This window comes from Cryptomeria japonica, chromosome 7 (genome assembly GCF_030272615.1).
Source record: "Cryptomeria japonica chromosome 7, Sugi_1.0, whole genome shotgun sequence".
Classification (NCBI taxonomy): Eukaryota; Viridiplantae; Streptophyta; class Pinopsida; order Cupressales; family Cupressaceae; genus Cryptomeria; species Cryptomeria japonica.
This window is the reverse complement of record NC_081411.1, coordinates 108,038,571-108,061,359: the sequence shown is the minus strand read 5'-3', so window position 1 is coordinate 108,061,359 and position 22,789 is coordinate 108,038,571. Positions and strand designations below refer to the sequence as shown.

The 22,789-nt window shown below is 37.7% G+C and overlaps 1 protein-coding gene and 1 non-coding gene across 2 annotated transcripts in view; both read left to right on the top strand.

Annotated features, from left to right (window-relative positions):
- Nucleotides 1-4,869: 4,869 nt before the first annotated feature.
- Nucleotides 4,870-22,789, top strand: part of LOC131055001 (uncharacterized) — a 51,448-nt gene continuing 33,528 nt past the window's right edge. The window contains exon 1 of the mRNA XM_057989603.2: nt 4,870-5,305. The gene's annotated coding sequence lies outside the window, so the exon portion shown is untranslated. The remainder of the gene's footprint in view (nt 5,306-22,789) is intronic.
- On the top strand, nt 7,305-7,376 carry TRNAA-AGC (transfer RNA alanine (anticodon AGC)). Its single transcript has one exon. It is a non-coding gene; the product is annotated as a tRNA-Thr (tRNA).

The following is a 22,789-nucleotide window of genomic DNA, read 5'->3' as shown; positions in this document are numbered from 1 at the left end:
AGTCGTGTTGCAGTGAATAGTATAATTTTGTATGGGTGTTATATAATATGAAAATGGTATGGTTGGATAGAGTATTTAATAACCTTTCCACTGTGACCTGTCTCATCCATTTTCATTGAGTTTTGAGTGTTTTAGAGGCATTTTACTATGATAGGGTCTAGAATAAGCCTAATTAGGCCTATAAGTGCAGATTACCAGTCGATTTTAGACCCTTGTGTTACAAAAAAACCTACCCTGATTTCAATATATGTTGTATAAAGCCCAAATGGGTACCCAAAAGTGGTTTTTTATCCTTTAGGTCAGGTCTTCATCAAAAGTTACGCCCAAAAAATTCAATTTACTGTACTAATTAGGCCTAGGATCAGATTAACCAGTCATAATTTGACCCCCCATTTTTTGAAACAACCTATTCTCATTATGACATATGTTTAATAACTCCAAAAAAGGGAACTCAAAACAAGTTTTGGTTTGTGAAGATCACACTTGGACTAAAAGTTATGCCTTGATTTGTAGTTTGGGAGTACTACAAGCCTATAGGTCTATTGGAGAGGTAAGAATGTGAAATATGTACAACTTGACTTCTTGGAACCTCAAATTAGTTTAGACATGTCATTTACATATATTCTAAAGTGTTCCATGAGTTTTTTGAAGAGGTTGGAAAGTTGGAACCATTCGGTGATATGAAATCTTGAGTGGACCTTGTGAAGTTAAGGAGAGTTTAGGTGAACCCCATTTTGTATTGCATCACATCTCTATTTGTCTATATCTTTATTGCTCTTCTCCCTCTCTACCTCTATCTATAGCTATATCTCTATTTCTTTAACTCTTTCTCACCATCTATATATTTGTTTATCTTTCCCTCTTCCTTTATAGGTCTCTCTATCTCTCCTTCTTTGTCTCTCCCTCTCTATCCCATATCTTTCTATTTTTTTTGTCTCCTTCTACCTCTATCTGTCTCTCTATCTATTTATTCCCCCTTCCACTCTTGCTCTATCTTCATCTCTACTTTTATCTTCCTTTCTCCCCCTGTATCTCTAGGCGTGCCTCTCTCTCTCTCTCTCTCTCTCTCTCTCTCTCTCTCTCTCTCTCTCTCTCTCTATATATATATATATATATATCTCCCCATCATTTCTTTCATCTATCCCTCTATGTCTATCCTAGTTATCTATATATATCTCTCTCTACCACTATATCTCTCCCTCTCTTTATGTATCACTTCATATCTCTATTTTTATCTTTCCATCTCTCTCTCTCTCTCTCTCTCACTATTTATTTTTCTCTTCAATCTTTATTTATTCCTTTCTTCTCTCTCTTTATTTCTCCATATCTTTCCCCTTCTCTACATTTTCATCTCCTTATTATCTATCTCTATCTTCAGTGCTATCTATATCTCTACCTTCTTCTCTATCTCTTTACTCATGTCTCTCTCACTCTTCCCCATCTATATATCCCTCTATCTAGTCGTATTGAATCTCTATCTCTCACTCTCCCCCTATTGAAAACATAACATGAGCCTGTTGGTAATGAAACTTAATTATCTTCTCAATTTTCAAAGGTTTTATTTTAGTTATGATTGGATCCTTGTAAGTGGATTCATAGTTGATTTTGAGCTATCAGTTATCCATTGAGACCTTTGTTGTAGAAAAAACATCATGGCCTACCAATTGACCTCATGTACTACACAAAATTAGGCAAAAAATAGTCCAAATTTTCTCTAATCAATCTTCCACACCTCTTCAACATACCCATTGCACACCAAGGTGCAATTGCTAGTTTACTAGATCAATTTAGAATTTTAAGATTTTTTTTTTGAATATAAATATTTTAAATATTGTATTTTTAAGATTATAAATGATTTTTTCTTTTTTAGAATATATTGAAGATTATCTTAAATATTTTTTAATATCCATTTAAAAATTTAAGATTTTTTGTTATTTATATAATGTATCTCATTTTAATACTGATTTATAATATTTAAATATAAGAGAATAATGATTTTTCTTATTAAAATTGAAATGTATGTTTTCAATTCTCTCATTTCATCTATTCCTACAAATTGTCCTTGATTTTAGGGAGATGAATCTAACGAGTGACTACATTAGGATTGTATTCCACTTTTTTTGATATAAATTAGCTTTGTTGTTTGAATTTAAGATGTTGGATTTCATTATTGAAATAGCTCTACCTTGCAATTCTATTAAATATTGCTAGTTAAGAGTTTTATAATGTTGTGAGGGTTTTGCAATTCATATGCCTGATGAAAATGCATGAGTTAAATTTTTATTAGAAAGGGAGAACACATTTCCATTTGTGATTTTGGTATTAAATGTTTAAATTATCAAAATGTACTATTGAATAAAACATATAGTAGAAACCAGACATTTGACTTCCATGCCAAAACATTAAATTTACAATTTAATTTTTGATTTCACATTTGAAAATGTGAACCTATTAGCATTTTGTTGCACCAAAGAAGTGTGCAACTGCTAGTTTAATCTTTAGTCAAATTATTTATAGTGTCCTTATTTTTCATGTAAGGAGTTTGTATTGGTTTTATTACTGGATGTTTATAAATTTGATTAGCTATTTTTACATTATACACTTAAATAATTGTAATTTTAAAAATATTTGTTTTTAAAATCTAAGTGTAATTGTTCTAATTTATTTATTTTTATAATTGTAAATAATATAAATAAATGTCCTCTTTTATTGAACAGAAATCTTATGGTTCTAGATGTCTCCTTTGTTTTGAGTAGACAATTCAAGAACATAAAGATCAGATAGATTTTTTTCACATAGCAACAGAAATACTCTAGTACGTTGAAGAAATTGGTACAAAGCCACAATTTCTAACTCCAAGATAGATTTGTAATAAAAAGTATGCAGATTTGGTATAATCAATTTAATCTACTTCAAAACATATAACAAAATTGTTCAATAGTAATTGAAAAAAAAAATTATAATAATAAATTATATATATATATTTAAATATGGCACATATTTAATATAATTTATTATTATTATTATTTTTTTCAATTACTATTGAACAATTTTGTTATATGTTTTGAAGTAGATTAAATTGATTATACCAAATCTGCATACTTTTTATTACAAATCTATCTTGGAGTTAGAAATTGTGGCTTTGTACCAATTTCTTCAACGTACTAGAGTATTTCTGTTGCTATGTGAAAAAAATCTATTTGATCTTTATGTTCTTGAATTGTCTACTCAAAACAAAGGAGACATCTAGAACCATAAGATTTCTGTTCAATAAAAAATATGAAAATTGTTTGGTTTAAGTAGAACATACATTTATATTTTGTTCAATATAAATGAAAACCACCTAAAAATCATCGTAAGAATTGTACATTGATGTACATATTGTTAAGATTTAGGTTAGTTTTTGTTTTACATTTCATTTAATTTAAAGAGTAATTTACTGCATTTGTTTTATTTTGTGTTTGACCTTAAGCTAACAATGTGGATGAGGAGCTTTGGTTGGTCATTGTCATTTGTTCATTTAGACATAGGTTTGGTAAGAAGACATCACCAAGCAAGATTGGGCATTGTTTATCCCTAGAATCTCACTTCAACGAGTCATCATCTCTAACCAATGGTCTATGTGATTGCCTTAAGGGTTAAACAATTATAAATGAAATCCTAATAGAAGATCAACAATCTGAGTTCAACAAAGCTTGAGTGGTTTATCTTGGAGCAAACCCATTAGAGGGGAAAATTGTGTCTTGGTGAAAGGAACTACATTGCCATGAACTTTTAGGTTGTAAAGTTGAGGATTTATTCCATCCTATTGTATTCCAATTTTCAGCTCCAATAAATGACAATGGAATCTTAATAGTAGGTTTTGGGGTGAGTTGTTGTATAAGAAGTAAAGCTTAGATTTTATGATCAAAAGATTGGCACCTAAGGAAAGTACATGGAAGTTGATGTAGGGTATCTTTAAAGTAAATTTCCATAATCTTAGAGGTGAATGATGAGGTCCACTTTAATATAAACTCTTTAGTGAGGCTAAACATAATATGACATGTTTAGTTGAAAACACATTTATTGTTCTAAAGTTAATGCCGATAGGCATTCTACAATGGCAGCAAAGGGTGGAGTGAAATGGTGTGAGTGTGAGTGTTTTATTGTTAACTTTTATCTTTTAGCTTAAATTTGACCGCTATTCACATACCAAAATATTAATATCAATTATAAATTTAATATTTTAAAAATAAACATCATATGAAACAAAATATACTCTCATCAAAATTATAAGTTTTTAGATAAATATATAGATATAATATAAAAACAAAGATATTTTAAAAAAATACCATTTCATAATTACAATATTCTCTTAAAAAAATATATTTTATACATTTTTATTTTTTGATGATTTTTGAACAATGATGAGAAGTTTAAAATTTAAATATAGAAAAATAAATGTCAATTATCCAATAAAACTATGTATGAGAAAAAAATAAACAATATAGATACAATATAATTTAAAGTGAAATAAAATAATTTTAAGATAAATAAAATAGTTAGAATTGATATCTCTAAATTGCCTTAAGAAATCTTAAAAATAATTAAAAAGATTTGAAATCCAAAACATTTGATCATTTAATCTTTTGGAATCATATAAGAATTTTAAATAAACTTTTAAAAAAAAGAACTATTTAGAATCCCTATCAATTTGATACAATGGAGTTCTCCTTAAAACCATAACTTCACTAATAGTCTTTATTTACTCTTAAGAATAAAATTAAAAGAATATTTAATACAAAAGGCCCTAAATTATCATGCTTAAGCAATATGAAAAAAGCAAAAAACAAAAACAAAGGGTTAACGGTAATTCCTAAATCCATATCACGATCACAACATCAAGTTCCCAGAACCCGCCTCACAGCTCCTCAAACCAAACTGTTCGATGTTTTTCAAATTTTCAAAGTTCAAACGTCTAAGATATCTATAGCATCCCTAAACCTACATCAATTTCCCATCGTAATTCTCTATCCCTAATGCGACACCCAAAATTTTCCCAAACTATTTGCCACGCCTGCAAACAATGGATGTCTTCCTCTTGGAAACAGTGATATTAATGGAAAACATTGATTCTCAACCTTTGTACTTGATCTTGCTTGTGCAAGAAAATGTTAACCCAGACATTTCTTTCAAAAGGTTCGAATTCGAAGCAGTGCACAAGGTGCCTTGATACCCTGCAGTTGGTTCAGCTGGTCTGGAAAATAGATGGCGTCCCCGATCTATTTATGTTTATCAAAGTCAACACAGACTAGTGGTTGTAAAGGTAAAGATTCAATCTCATATTCCTGCCGTGTCGATTTTTAAAGCCCTTGCAATGAAAATTAAGCCAGTGGGCGTCTTGAAATTCAAGATGATGTAGACATCTTTTTGACTCAATTGTAAATATTTTTCCATAAATTTATTAATTTTCAGTTATTCAAAAAGAAAAAAGAATGTAACTAACTTCAAAATTTCTCTATTTGGTATAAAATAACTCAGATTGACCCTATCGAGATTCTTACGCGCAATTCTTTTTTTGGAATACTGCAGTAACTATGCCCTTGGTCTAATATTTGCAAACGAAGAGTTATCTACATTTACACGACCCTCTTTCTTGGAATCTAAAAATATAAGATTGGTGCAGATATTTATAATTGCTTAAACTTGCCAAAAGCTTATCTCTGCATCAATCCTTTTTTGATTGCCACTTCATTCCTCAATGGATCATTCAAAGGAAGAGTGTATCCGGTAAAGGTTTTGATGAAATTACCATTAAATTTAATCCAAGGGAAAATTTGACCTCATCCCTAATATAGTTCTTTTCAAATTTCACAATAGAGACAATTTAATTTGGATAATTTGGATATTGAACCAATCCTCTTCTTATTATATGTCCAAATAGCTTACACTTTTTTATTAGAAACACATACTTCTAGTTGAATGACAGGCACACTTTTTTTCGTATATATCCCTTCATTCCTTTAGTAATACCATATGCATTGACTCCTCTCTAGATACATAGATTATTCGCTAGGAAACAGAGTCATTTGTCTAGATTTCACAACTTCTCAGATATGTAGATTATCACTCTTTCGAAAATACATATTGTTTAAAGTCTGCATGGTCTCTTGCTACAAATATACACACCAAACTATGTCTTAAAATTTATTTGGTTGATGAGGATGTTTATATACCTTCTACCTGTTGAAATCAATAGCTAGAATCGGATTATTTAAATTAACATTATAAATAACATATTGTAATAATTTAATGTAACTTGTGGCCATATGAGATTGGTCCTACTTGGGCACATAAACTAAGGGTAACGTGCTAGGGCAATACTAATGTAGTGTGTAATGGCATGATAGGTCAAGACCTATTCATGTAACTTGCAATGTAATCCGAACTTATTGTATTGTTTGGTACCAAGGTTGCTATAGCAGACTAAGACAAAATAAATTAGTTGTATTGCCTATATAATCAAGACAATGTAATTCATTTCAGACAATCATTCTTTAGCGGATCATCTATCCTTTAATATGCAAATTACCTCTGCACATTACCAGCAAGCTAGTGAATCATCCTCAGCAAAGTATATCTTCTAGTTAAGATAGCGATCCACCTCATGTCTCTAATCAACAACATTAGCATGTGAACTGGTGTTTCCTTCAAGCGAATTCTGGCAATTCATCTTCCAGACTAAGCAAACATTATACATGACTGCATAAACATCATTCAGGGACAGCGAACACCTTTCAGTGCTGTTGAATGAAGTTACAGTGACAACGACCTGCATTTGAAGGATTATCAAGTTGTAACACTTCAGATAAGTCTGCTCTAGCATAAGAATACTGTAATTGGGCTACTATGATTGATCTAATTGAGATAATTATTGTTGGGTTTTTCACCTCCAGGAGGGAGGTTTTCCCAGGGTATTTGTGTGTCATGTGTTGATTTTGTGGTTGTTTATCTTGCATCTTGATTTTCTGTTCCTTAATGCTTATCTGATTACTAAAAGCTAACATGGTATCAAAGCCAAGTCCAGGCTAGGAGCCCCAAGCACATGAGAGGTGTGGCTTAAGGGGGGTGTTGGTGTTGGAAATAAGCCACACCCGGACCGACGATGGATTGGTCCAAGAGGGGCTAGTAGCTTAGTGGTAGAGCACTCCAATAACATATCGAAGGTCCTAGGTTCGAGTCCTAGCTGGTCCATGTCTCAACAAGGGGGGGTGTTGGTGTTGGAAATAAGCCACACCCAGACTGACGATGGATTGGTCCAAGAGGGGCCAGTAGCTTAGTGGTAGAGTACTCCACCAGTGTATGGAAGGTCCTAGGTTCGAGTCCTAGCTGGTCCATGTCTTAACATGGTATCAGAGCTTTAGGTTCATTCTAAATAATCAGATTATTAGTTCTCCTTCACTTTTAGTTTGCTTCTTTAGTTTTGCAAGATGGTTACAGGTCTGAAAGTAGAGGACAAACTTGAAGGTGCCCTAAATTTTACATCATGGAAGGTCCGTGTCCTCCTTGCTCTTGAAGAATTAGAGTTGTTACAATTTGTGGAAGATAAGGATCTGACTGAACCTTCGGATTTGGATGAGCTAAAGCAATTCAAGAAGTCTACTGTGAATCAGAAAGTTCAACAACAATGTCTGCTTGACAAATTGAAGGCATCGATGGGACGATAGCAAGAATAAGATTTCAGGTGTTCTCATTCCTCTATTCTCAATTGTAGGGTCCATTTGGTTTGGAGATTTGCATTTGTGAAAGATCCTTGATGGATCCCCTTGCTGATCTGCTGTAATTTTCAAAATAATAAACTATATTTTCCTGTGATTTTTCTGATGGTCTTACAGAATAGAGAGAAGTTGCAGAATGTTTGGTTTCTTTTCCTTTTCTTTGAATATATAAGCAAGTAATGAATAAAGAACAGAATGTAAGGAAGGAAACTGAAACAAGTAAGAACATTCAATTAAATCAGAATTGATACAAATCGTACTAGGCAGATTTCTGATTTATAATATCCAAATTATTCCCTACGCACTAGGGATGTGCTTACATCCAATAATGGCACTAACTGAAGGGTAGATGATGAACACAAACCAAGAACACCAGCTATGGCTGAACGAAAGTCTTCACCACTTCCAACGTATAGTGTACCTGCTGTAATGGTGGCATCAAGCTGAAACAATCACGCCCCGGCTGGGAAATTCAACCACCCTGCTGAAACCCTCACCAAGCAATCTGAATCTCCACAAGTAATAGTGCATACACTCTGACCAATAATGCCAATGCCAAAAGAATCCACTGCCAATCAATAGCTGAGGGCTACGTCCTAGCCAGTACCAATCATGGGGTTTGCATCCCAGATTGAAGAATTGCTCTACCAGAGCAAAATCGCACCAAACAAGTTTTCAATATGCAAAAGATAATGAGAAATTAGGTTTCCTTCTCCTTATATCTCTTTGTTTCCAAATCGAACCCTAAAGATATATGAAAAGTGCACTTTAATATAAAGTCATATTTCCCAATATTGGGTGCCCAAGTATAGAGAAAACACCACTTTTTAAATATAAAATAACTCCAAGTGCCAAAAGGACCCTGGCAAGGGAAAATCATTTAGAAAAGTTCAAGACCTTTCTAATGAGCTATAACACATGGGCATACGAATCCAGATGAAGCCAAAAACCCCTTACTCCGAAATGGCTATAGACATAGCCTTATTTAAAATATTAAAATGCTAACTTAGGAAATACTTAAATATATTAAAAATATAACCCAAATAGCTACAGAAAGCTCGAAACACACCAAAAGCCTGAAATTGAACCTGTCACCTGTCTATGACTGATGTCGGAAATCATGGATCAATTGGCAGTCTTATCCCTAAAATCTAGGGATGCTCCTAGAAACTGGGAAACACACCCAAATCTCTTGAAACTGAAACCATCTGAAAGGTCATGAATAACCTCACGACTAGCAACTGTCACAACCTCCTAAAATTTAGGGATATGCCCTAAAATCTAGGAATTGCTCCAAACTGGCTCCAAATTGCTTGTAAAGCCAAAATCTAGTCACTATATGCACTGAATGAGTCCCAATCAACCTCTGCTAGCCTATGAGACTCTAATGATAGGCCAACTCCTCCGTCTCTGATGTCCACTCTAGAAAGGGGACATGACAATCTGATTGCCTTATTGTTATTGGTGCCTTATCTAGTGCACAAAGTTCTCTTGCTTGTTAACTACTTCATCTGAGGGTGCTTTCATATGTCGGTTTGTGCACTTGTTTTCAGATCTTAGTATTGCATAACTTTCTTCCTAAGGTTTGTAACAATCACCCTAGTTCGAGCCTTGTTCTTGTGTTAAGAATTTGTTCTAATCCAGTTTGAATTATTGAAGTTAGTTATGCCTTGCTCTCTATTTTGAGTATGTTTATCTCTCAACCTATTTGATGTGGTTTTCTATGAATGTGCAATGATCCGAATTGATGCATTGATCTAAATACATCCTTGGCACTTAAGACTTCAGCATGTGTATTCAGATATAAATCTAGGAGTATTATGATGGATATAATAGCAAGCACAAATAGGAGGATGAATAAATTTATAGGAGATTCAGAAACATGGAACCTTAGTCATTGGTGTGGTAGGCATGTAAAGGTAAGATGTCTTAGTCATCCTATTTAGTATCTATGCCCAATGTTGACCTTACTATCTTCATATTATGATCAGGTCCTTTATGATACTTGTTGCATAGTTCTGATGCACTGTATTCTATCTAAGTCTTGAAATGCTCAATAGTCTTGCTGCTCTGTAATTATATACTCTTATGATGTGTCTCTTGATTTGCATCAAATCTTTTAACATCGTATGGACTGTATTTTTTGTTCTATGAGTGTTTTATGTTTGGATAAGGTTGTCATGTAGGGCTGTGACTGTGTAACACTTGGTTCTCTTCAGCTCTTCATAAAAGGCTCTCATGTTCTTTGTTATACTTTTATTATAACCTTTCTCTGCTCCTCTTGTGTAGAGGATTGCCTTTAGCTCTAATGCATTTTCTGTCATGGCTTTCACCATCCTCACATAATACTCATTGTGACATTATCTCTTCAATTCGAGCATACTGCCTATTACATTCTTTGAAGTAACTATTCTCTTGATGATGAAACCTAAGATGAATGAGGTATCTAAGTTATTGAAGTTGTCTTTTGATCATACGCTTGTGCTCAACTACAATGCGTATCCTTTTGAGTGGTTGATACTCATATATGATTTTACGCATTCGCTGGAAAGACAATTTGGCTTATATACCTTGCTTATGGATTTTGTAAAATGTTTTATGAAGTCATACACTTGCTTTAGTTTTCTGATATAGCTAATTCTTTGTTATTCAACTATGGAAAACAATTTTACATTTAAAGAATGTTGTGTAGCTTTACACTATGGTTGAAGTTGATCATAGACTGGCAATATCCTTTTTGAGCAATCTTGGCATATGTTGTCAATGGTGGAAGTCTAGAGATAAGTTACTTTACATGTTAATTCATTCTATTGGGATATTTAATCATGTTGATGCTTCTCTTCAAGAGATTCTTGAATTACCATGCCTTCAAACTTAAGAGGGAGCTTGGTTTCTTCACTTGAAGGTATGCCTTGATCATAATGATTTGTGTTATGGGTCCATTTCGTATAAGTGAAGTAAGGAAAAGATTGACATTTTTCATCCTTGATTTATGGTTGCCTTCTTTGATTGATTCTTATATTATGCAATCTTCATGAGACTTCATTACCACAATTTTATATTAAGAATCAAGTGGGAGTTCCATATGGAAGTTTTTGAAAATATGAAGCTAGATGTGTAGCTCATAGTTAGAAGGAAATATTTGTTCTTGCTGCTAGATATACTAATATTAGAACCATTATAGCTAATGTTGTAGGCTGGAAGTTAGATATAAAGACTGTTTTCTTAATGTTGTCTATATTGAATAACTAGAAGGTTATGAGAATCAAGATAGAGAATCTCATGTGTGCAGATTAAAGAAAAACTCTTTACGGCCTCAAGCAAGCTTCTTGAGCTTGGTATGAGAAGATTGACAAGTATTTGATTAGTTTAGGATCTTGCAAGAATAATGCTGATTCTAATTTTCACTTTAAAAGTATTCAATAGTGAATTGCTAATTCTGTTTCATATATATATGATTTATTTTTAACTGGTGAAGATAGTCTCATCATTAGGTATAAGAAAGAATTAGCTACTGAATTTGAAATGAAGGATCTAGGTCTAATGCATTACTTTCTAGGATTGGAAGTGTGGCAAAGACCTAATGAAATTATTCTAAGTCAAGGAAAATATACTATTGATATATTGAAAAGATTTGGTATGATGGATTGTAAATCTATGTCTACTCCTATGAAAACTAATTTGAAGAAGTTGAGTATTTCTGCAACTAACTTTGATTTTGCAGATCCTTCAGAGTACAGACAGTTGATTGGATCCTTGATATATCCAGTCAACACTAGGCCAGATATTTGCTATGTAGTGAGTGCACTTAGCCAATTCATGAACCAGCCAAAGCATGTTCACTTGGAGGCAGCCAAACACATCCTGAGATACTTGCGTGGAACTGTTGGCTATGGACTGAAGTATTCAATCAACATAGTAATCAATTTGGAAGACTACTCTGATTCTGATTGGGCCGAAAGTGTTACTGATAGGAAAAACACTTCAGGAATCTATTTCAGCTTGGGTTCCGCTATGATCTCTTGGGCCAGTAGGAAACATTCCTCAATTGCATTGAGTATTGTAGAAGCTAAATACATTGCTTCAAGTGTGGCAACTAGAGAAGCAGTTGGCTTCGCAAGCTTCTTGCTGGGTTGTTTGGACAACCTTGGGAATCCATTGTTATTTATTGTGATAATCAAAGTTGTATGAAAATGTCTAATAATCCCGTGTTCCATGACATGTCAAAACACGTGGAAACTCATTATCACTATGTTCGTGATATGGCACAAAGAGGTGCCATCCAACTGAAATATATCAGCACTGTTGAATAGGTTTCAGATGTTCTCACCAAGCCTCTAGCTCGAGTGAAGTTTGAGTACTTTAGAGAGAAGCTTGGAATCATGGAGAACACAACATTGATTGAGAGGGAGTCTGAATCTTAGTGATGCAATTTAGATTGCATCTTCCACCCTCTGCGGGCAATGCAAGATGGAGTCACCCTTTGCAGGCAATGCAAGGTGACATTGTATCCTGCTCTAGGAGAAGGCTAAGGTGTAAGACCTCCTCCACCCTTTGCGGGCAATGCAAGGTGGATCCATCCTCTGCGGGCAATGCAAGATGGACATCATGAAATGAGTTCATGATATTTATGTGTTTTGTTGCAGGTATACTCTATGGAGCTTATACATTCATCCTTGTGGGCAATGCAAGATGAAGGTCATGAATGGATCATGACAAGTGGCAGATATCCTCTCTAGCTAAGAGGGAGTGTTGAAATCAATAGCTAGAATTGGATTATTTAAATTAACATTACAAGTAACATATTGTAATAATTTAATGTAACTTGTGGCCATATGAGATTGGTCCTACTTGGGCACATAAACCAAGGGTAACGTGCTAGGGCAATACTAATGTAGCGTGTAATGGCATGATAGGTCAAGACCTATTCATGTAACTTGCAATGTAATCCGAACTTATTGTATTGTTTGGTACCAAGGTTGCTATAGCAGACTAAGACAAAGTAAATTAGTTGTATCGCCTATATAATCAAGACAATGTAATTCATTTCAGACAATCATTCTTTAGCGGATCATCTATCCTTTAATATGTGAGTTACCTCTACACATTACCAGCAAGCTAGCGAATCATCCTCAACAAAGTATATCTGCTAGTTAAGATAGCGATCCACCTCATGTCTCTAATCAACAACATTAGCATGTGAACTGGTGTTTCCTTCAAGCGAATTCTGGCAATTCATCTTCCAGACTAAGCGAACATTATACATGATTGCATAAACATCATTCAGGCACAGCGAACACCTTTCAGTGTTGTTGAATGAAGTTACAGTCATAGCGACCTGCATTTGAAGGATTATCAAGTTGTAACACTTCAGATAAGTCTTCTCTAGCATAAGAATATTGTAATTGGGCTACTGTGATTGATCTAATTGAGATAATTATTGCTGGGTTTTTCACCTCCAGGAGGGAGGTTTTCCCAGGGTATTTGTGTGTCGTGTTGATTTTGTGGTCGTTTATCTTGCATCTTGATTTTCTGTTCCTTAATGCTTATCTGATTACTAAAAACTAACACTACCATCTTTGATGCAAACTAAAGCCTTTTTCTCCTTTGGCTCTCTATCCTTGGCTAATGTGGTGGCCCTCTCTTAACATGAGATTTTCTTTTCACAAGTTCAATCATTTTGGTTAGCTTTCTTCTCTTGTTTCCTAGGTCCAGGTCTAATTCAGTATTAGTTTAAATTTTTGGTTGTTTGACTTCTTGAAGAGCACACGAATATATTGAGATGTGGGGAGGGGGGCTGAATCAGTATATTATCATTCAAATGAGATGTAACTATCTAGCATAATGAATAAAACAAGATATACGTGGAAATCCTAATGAGAAAATCACAACAAATGAACGCTTTTATATTTCTTGTTTTACAATGTTTGTAGGCAGCAACCTACTAGAGGTACCAATCCCTAACATAGTTTGTGAGCGCCAACCCATTGGAAACACCAACTCTCACAATTTGTAGGCACAACCTACTAGAGGCACCAACCCCTACATTCGCTTCGTGAGCACCAACTCACTAGAGGCATCAACCTCTTATGTTAAGTTTCCATCTTGATAGTGTTGCTTCTACAATGGATGATGAATGATTTTGATCTTCACCAAATATGCATTAAACTTTCTCTTGTATTGCCTTCAAATCTGCCCCAAGTTGTCTTCTCAAACTGCTATAAAGTTGCTTTCAAACTGCCACAATAACTTCATAATCTGCTTCTCAAATCTTAAATGATATTTTTATACAATGCTCATTCTCAATCAGTTGTGTATTATCTTTTCTTGTCTTCACACTTACACAACACTCTTCTTGTGAGTGATATGTTCTACACAAATTGATACAATCTCTTTATTGAGTCTACATGTACTCTCTTCATAAATCTGCATGCACCTCTTTAAATCTGCACGTCACACTTACCAACACTCCCTTCGTATAATTCTCTTCTTTTTAATATTCATTTCTGCACTTCTTTATTTTCTTCTAAAATGGTCTTTCTTCTTGTTATCACACACATCACACTTACCAACTCTCTCCCTAAGCTCTCTTTATATCTTCTCAAGTAGGTCGATTCACTTTAAAGACATGTCTTTTTACATTAAAAAAGTTTTCATTCAAATATAGATCGCACCTCTTTGAATTTAATTCTATTTAGATCTCACCTCTTTTAACTTTAACTACTGTTTTCATTGTTTCATTTATATTCACTAATAGTTATTCACATCGCTGCTTTGTGAATAGATCCTATAACACATTTGTTAATACTCCTTTTATCTTTGTTGCTGACTTGCCAAACCAACAAGTAGCACCTTCTTGTTTTCTTATACTAATCGCTGCTTTTTCTTTTTTGCATATAAGACAAATTTTGCTGTTTTGTCTCTTTTCTGTTTGTTTTATTCATTCTTTTGTCTTATATGGCACTAATAACTTTTATTAAATAATTGCTCCCCAAACATTAATCACAGCTTCTTTCTTTTTTTCTCTGCTCATTAACATTGAATCGCTGCCCTTTGTCTTACATGACTTTTGACTTATTTGACTTTTGTCTTACATGGCATTTGTCTTATATAGAATCTGCTTTGTCAAACAAATTCGCTGCCTGCAATAAAATAATCAGCCTTGGTAATCTGCAATTTGTCTATGTTCCCATATTCAGAAAACTTGTAATCATCCTTTGTAATCTTCTATCTTGAGGTGATCACCTTACCCTTTCGTTGACTGTTGGAATGCTGCATCATATCTATAATCTCTGGCCACAGGTCTGCTTAAAGTTCGTTCTCTTCACCATGATAATCTGAATATAATTGCTGTGTGTCCCTGCAACAAATCAACACATTCTTTTTAATCAAACTCGTTGATTTGCCGACTTGTTTTAGTACTGATTGCTTTTATTACTTGATTCATCGTTTAGATTCTTTCCTTGACCAATTTCCATTTCTGTAAAAATATTGCTGTCACTGTATATTTATTTACTGATCTACATCATTGAGTCTCTCCTCAAGTCAATGTCAATTCTACTTGTAATGTTGGCATTGTCTTCAAACGTCTATCTCATGGAAGGGAAATACCACAGCATAGACTTCGTTCTTCTTAAATCTCAATGGCTCTACTCTTACAGCTCTTGAATTGATTGGTCTTCAAATACATTCATATTCACAGCATCCAATCATGTCCTCACAAACTACTTGTTTATATAATGGTGCTTCCCATTTCACTGATCTAAATTCAAAGTCCTTCATGTCTTCATTTGTATCATCTATTTGCTATTGTATTAGCTTGTGGTGGGTCTCTTGCTTCAGCTTCAACACTATGACCCTTGAGTCGTTTGTGTAGTATTAAGTTTGGTAGAGCAATCAAATGATTTAGTTTGTATTATAGGAAATATTTATACATGGAAGTAGTAATTAACCGTGTATTAAAATAGCCAAGTTCATCTTCTTCATCAATTGATCATCCGAGTTGAAAATGCCTTCCAAGGTAACTAGACCTTTAGGCAACTTGTTGGAGTTGAGCTGCATGATTTGGTCTCCATACTGGTCTTGCAACTTAGACTAATTTCTAGCAGAAAATTCTGCTTCATTTTGCAAGAAGTTGACGATCTTCTGATCGCTTTCGAACACTTGCCAATTTACTTGATTGTCTGGGACAGCAAGCCTCACAACAAGCCTGATGTGTTGCTCCTTTTCACTTGCAACATGCACTGGTATGTCGAATTGAGCACCAACCACTGCAAGCCTATCAGCATGCTTGTTCTGACCTCTAGGAATGCTCTGGATATTGAAGGCCTCAAATCCTTTAATCAAATCCCAAACCCTGTGTTTGTATGATTTGAGTAAGTTGTTTTTTGCTACACTTTGAGCTTAGATGTGATGAACAACCAACTCACTATCTCCAAATACTTGCAAAGATCTGATCTTTCTGCTTTGTGCAAGTTGGAGACCTTGGATCAAGGCTTCATACTCAGAAACAAGCATCACACTGACACCTGCACCATTCCTGTTTCTTGAACCATCAAAAAACATGTTCCATAACCCCTGTGAGTCTCCTTGTGTCTTGGTGAGGTTAGGGATAGGAGTATCCTCTTTATGGATATAATAGGTGCCAAGCCCAGTCTCTTCAGTCTCAGCCAATGGATCAAATTGAAAAGCATTGGCCCATTCGTCCAGCAAGCAATCGGGAACCTCTTGCAAAAGACTGGTAGGCTCACGGACAACACACTCCTCCCCCTCTTCATGCAAAGTGTAGTTCATATTTATAGGGTTGGGGGTGTAGGGCTCAATGTGGTTTTGGGCAATGGGCTCTGCCCTTATGTTAACCTTGGTACCATACTTTGTTCGAAATAGCATGTGGGACCAATCAGAAGACAGGTACCCACCTATCTTGGCGGTGAAGTCTCTAGATAGGCAGATGGCAAAGAAGGCAGGGAGGTCGATGATTGATACGCCTTGCAAGACATTGCAACCAGGGCATGCATGCAAGGTTAACTTCAAATTTTTTACAACCCCAACTGTCTTAATAGAAGTGCTATCCAATTGGACCACCCCTTTAGTCACAGGTTCATATTCTATGCCAAGAAGATCAGTTACCTTCTTAGGCATGACTGAGCTACTAGCTGCTGAATCTATCATGCAATTGTGAACCAAGTTATCTCCTATGATTAAGGAGAGATAGAAAGGGGGAGGCTTGCTGATCTTGCTTGAATCTTCCTCCTCCTTGGGTTGCACCAAACTGGTGGAGACTGCTTTTTTGCTGGTTGCTGCCTCATCACCTGACTGATCGACGTCCTTCAATGGCTCCTTAAGCAAATCCCTTTGAGATGGGATGGAAAGGGCCTCCCACTTAGTGACATTGAGGTTGGCCTTCTTCATCTGATCAACTATGTTGAAAGGAACACCAGCTGACTTTAGAGGCCCCTTTGAGGCTACAAGGTCTACTTTTGCTCTCAGGATGACTTGGGCCTCCTCTTGCTACTTGCTCCCCTGCATGGTATTTTGGCTTGTATCATGGACAACTACATTGAGCGTTGGAGCTTGGGTTGATGTTGAAGGTGAAGCAACCTCCATGGCTCTCTTCTTTGACCTCATATACTATAGCATAGACTCACCGTTTGTTTGGTTCAAACCACAGAATTCTGCCTCCTGCCAATTGACAAAGGTAGAATCCCCTTGTAAGTAAGCCTAAGTGCCAACACTTGGCTGATTTGGGTCCTAGTGCTGGCCAGAAGTGGTCGGCTCATCCTGCACCACTAAGGTTTGGACAAACTCTCGATTTTGGCATGCACCTTGGTTGTGTGGCTGATTGCATTGTTGACACCAATCTTGCTCTTAGACGAGGTTATTTTGCATTGGAACTATCGCCTTTGAGTTGCTTGCAGCTGTGGGGTTCACACTATTCAAAGGCCTGGCATTGTTCCATTGGTTTTGCCCTTGAAAGGGTGGCCTAATCTGCTGATAGTTCTGATTTTGTGCTTGATAAGGTCTGCCATGCTGGGCTTGTTGCCTCTTTAGTGTCACCAACTCATTGCTAAAAGTTTGCAATAGAGCCTTGACCTCATGGAGCTCATTGGAGGATGTATATGGTGTGGATGATTGTCTTGCAAGTGCCATGGGGATAGGAGCCAAGGTGGGTTGTTGAGTAGGAGCTTTTGGGAAGAGAGGCATTGGAGGCCTTGGAGCTATCTTCCCAGCTTGAATCAAACAATTTTCTGCTCTTATGGCTATGTCATATGCACTCGGTAGAGAGGCTCCACCCATTGATTGTACCATGACAACTATATCGTTGTTGAGAGGTCTAAGATAATACAAGGAGGCATGATTTGGAGATGGCTTCACTAGAGCAGGAACTCTAATCCATGTCTTATGGAATTTGAAATTGAAATCTCCCATGAACTCGTGGGGTGCTCTCTTGATCGTAGTCAACTGCTCCACAAGTGATAGGTGGTCACAATGGTTGCACAACCTCTCCCCCAATTCATCCCAATTGTGAATGGAGCTAGACGACAACCCTCTATACCACTGCAAAACTTTGCCTTTCAAAGATGTGGCTAAGAGTCTGACAGCAACATCATCTTGAGTGATATTATGGACGGAGCAAATGTTTGCAATGTCTTGAATGTGCTCAATGGGCATAGTAGCTGTTTCACCTGTGAAGTATGGTATACTCTTCAAAGCAGCCACTGGTATGTCATTCCATTGAGTCAAAATAAGGGGAGTGCCCCCATTGAAGGTAACAAAAATCTGATTTCTTGCCATGCGAAACAATGGTCTATTGATGAGTGGTGGGAGCCCTTGATAGTAATGGTCTTGTAAATGGAGGGGTAGAATGAGACTTGGGAGATGGAGTGTTTACAACCTTGACCTCCCTAACTGGTGATAATGAAGGTCTACCTCTCTGCCTTCTACAGCCTAAAGAGGAGAGTTCTTCGAATTGGAAACTACCTTTAGAAGATGCTCTTGTATGAATTATGGGCATGAAATCCGGAGCTGCAATAAGTCATGAGCAAGCAAATTGAACTGGTGAGCAGAGACTTTGGAACCTGGGGGTTTCAGAGTTGAGCACTTCGGACCTTTCGGAACCTGGGGTTTCCGAAGTAGCAGACCTAGGAACTTCGAAACCTGGGGGTTTTGGGGTTGAGATGGCTTAGTGACTTTGGAACCTGGAGACCTCGAGGTTCTAGAGTTAGCAACAAGTCATTTACAAGAGACTGGTCTTGTGAGCAGAGTCGCCAAGTGCTTGAAGATGATTGCCTCTAAAGGCTGAGATGCCAAAAACAACATTGAATCCTTAGCATGTAAATCGAATGAAGTCCCACTGGGCATGCCAAAAACTGCTATCACAAAAGTTTGCACCCTTGCTGAGCTATCAACTTAGCAACCTTGTGAAACATGGAAACAACCTCGAAGTGTGGAACCTTGTGCAAGGGGGTTGAATCTCCTGAGAAGGCCGACTTCCTTCTCAATCCAGGTGTAGGTGTTGAACCAACTCAACACTTCAAAACTAACTCCTAGGTCTATCCTAACAAATTGCAGAGGTAAAGGGAAGAGAGAAATGCTTGAAATAAAAGGAGGTGATGCACCAAGAAGAGATTGTTCCTCTCCCTACCCGAAATGACTCAAAAAATCAACTGAAACACCGAGGAGATGCACAAACTTCAGTTGTATGAGTAACCCCAATGCATGTATGAAGGTTAGAATTCACTGAATGCCAAGAGGGGAGAAGGTTTCCCACAAGTCACACTCAAAAGCAAATTTTACACAACATATATGAGAGAACCACCACAAAACATACTCCTATGATGAAGGTAAGGAAACATACACAACATACATAAGTTGAAAGTAGGCAAGAATGGTGATTTCAATTAATTATAAGGCCAATGGCCAAACTTACAATTGCACATATGCAAGATAAATACAAGAGAAGTGGGAGAGCATGGAGTAGCTCAAGCTAGCAGGGAGAGAACCCTTTACAATGAGGCTTAACAACCTTTATATAGAAAACTGGTTACAAGAGTGATCATGACCCCTGCATGTCGGTCTGGGAGTGCAGGGAAGTGGATGCACTTGACTTCTGTACATGCAAGCAACCTAGCCATACCCTAAAAAGGCAACCCTGAGAAGGTGGATTGTTTGACCTTCCAAAGTCAGAGTATGTAGACATGACATAAGTCACCACAACAAGCATGGCTCCGTACCTTCCTTGATGGAAATCTTGCCAAAAACATTAAATGCACCCTTGTGGCTTCACAAAAGAAAGTGCATAATGTTGTTGAGAATAATCATTATGTTATGTTGTCGTCGGTAATTATGGGTTACGGCAGTTAGTTAGTCTTCCCGAAGGGCAGTTGGACGCGACGGTTGGTCGCACCCCTTCGAGTATTATATATTGCATACCTTTCCTTATTAATAGCATCATGATAGTCGTATCTGGGTGTGATGTTATAAGCACTTGATGTACATGGACTGTTGAATTAATACAGAGATTGGTTCTTAAATATATTCTCATTATGTTCTGTGCATTTACTTTCTACATTTAAACATTTACCCGTATGTGGCAAACATCTGGCACTGTTGCCTAGACATACTCAGGAAAGGAAGGAGCGGATGGCGTACGGACACGATGGGCCTACCCATTGGTGAGATTAACCCAGAGGCCGACGACGCGCAAACGGAGCTCTACGACGGAGAAGACACTGCAACGAGGGAATTCTCAATCCTGCTTCACGTGGCCATTGATACCTACATCTGAAGAGAGGCCACGGAGGCTGATGTCCCAACAAGTGTCATGTGGACCGCACCGGAAGTTATCCCTGCGACAAATCGGTTGATGAACCACCTCCCCCGATCGCTTGCATAGGCATCACTAGCACAACAAACTCACCTGGAGGAGATTGCCTGTGAGGAGCAACGCCAACAAGTCCTCCAATAGTACGAAGAAAATATTCATCGCTGGGAAGCGGAGCGTGATGGCACGAAGCCAAGGGGAAATTGAACCCTGAACCTCCAGGTGGAATAAAGAACATTCTATATTATAATAATGGTGTCGTACTATTGACACATTGTATCCGATGGGATGAATTAATAAAGAAGTGCTCTATTTTTATGTGTTGTTATTTATGGAGATGTATTGGAATTAATGCCCAACTTATTAAACAAGGATAGAAATAAGAAGGCACAAAGCGAGGAGTGGGAAGCTGCACAAAGGGCCTTGATTCTGGAACAACAAGTAGAACGTAGATGGAGGCTGAGGCAACTTGTCGAAGGACAACCTGCCGAAGGGTTGCCCGAAGGGAACCAAGGAGGTGTCACGAGGGGTGCAGAAGCTGAAGGAGATTTCTACGCGTCGCCAGAACACCGTAGGGTGAGAAGCCACGAAGAGTTTTTGGAAGAAACTAGGCTACGAAGAAATCTGGTCGAAGAGACCCGAGATCGGTTCAGGAACTTATCCCTTACGCCACGCATGGAGGACCACCGAAGGGAGCAAACAGAGGACGAGGGTGAGAACGGGGGAGAGGGCAACCGTACGACCGTAGGTGCGGAGGAGGCACAGGCACACGGCAGACAAGACCCCCTCTTGGGACCTGTCACACCAAGCACGCGGGTACAAAACACCGTACCCCCAGTCACCCAAACAGGAAACACCATCGTCGCGGGAGGGAATGGCGCGAGTGCACGACAGACACAGCCACCTCTGGGGACACGACCCCCATCAATGGCCAATAAGCAGAAGATGCCAAAATTCATCGGCGACGGGAAGGAGGATCCCGTAAGACACTGCAGAACCTGCGAAACCACATGGGCAGCCAATGGTGTCACGAACCAGGATGAATGGACGACGCAATTCCCAGCGACATTACGAGGAGTTTCCATCGACTGGTACTCAGATATTGATAAAACTACAGTGGCCACATGGGACACGCTATGGAAAGCCTTCGAGGAGGAGTTCTGCCTACTCTGGGATGATAATGAAATAGTGGCAGAGATATACAGTACAAAACAAGGACAAAAGGAATTAGTTCGTGCCTACGGAAGGCACCTGAAGGAACTAATTGGGAAAATGGAGATTCAGTTGGCCGACGGACTCAAGAAGAGGTGGTTCGTAGAAGGCCTAAAACCTAGTTTGAAGAAGAAAATGAAGATAGTCCCTCCTTCGCCATACGATGATGCATACAACAGGGCTATGGACTTAGAAAGTGAATACAAAACGTCCAAGAAAAAGGGAAAGTCCTCCAAGGAAAATGACTCTTCCTCTGATGAGAGTGGTAACGAGGGGTCAAAAAAGAAAGTGACAGCCCTGCAGAGGGACATGGAGCATATGATGAGGGAATTTAAAGTGATGAAAGGCTCTACGAGTTGGACCGAAGGAGACGTGTGGTGCACGGAGTGCAAGGAGGAAGGACATACGAAGGGTACATGCCCGAAGAAGGCCTTTTGCGAAATTTGCCAAGTAATGGGACACTCCATCAAGGAGTGCCCATACAATATGAAGACCCGAAATACGCAAGTGTTGTTCACCGAGCAGGCCACAGCATCCGCACCAGCGGGTACGACCCGACAAACCAACACAACGACATCATGTGGAGTTTACCGGGACAACAAACGCGGTGGCGGAAAGAATAACAACAATAACAATACCTGAAGCTGTGTCCAGTATGACGCCAAGGGCCGACCAATGATCCAATGTAGGGCCTGCAATCAATGGGGGCACTTCGCCTGCGATTGCATGAAGGAAGCCACCCCTCAGCACCTCTGCCGATGGTGTGGGCCAGGCGATCATGAGGACGCAAATTGCTTGAAGCCAGGAGTAAACCTTTTGAACATCGAACCTACGAAAGCAGAAGTGTTGGCAATCACAAGGGCACAGGCCAAAAAGGCTGCATACCCAGATCCTCGCACGGAGATCGAGAGAGTGCGGGAAGCAAGGGACGAGATCACAAAGGAAATGGCCGCGCAAGGACAAAAGAGCCACGAGGCCACAAGCCCGTCACGGATGA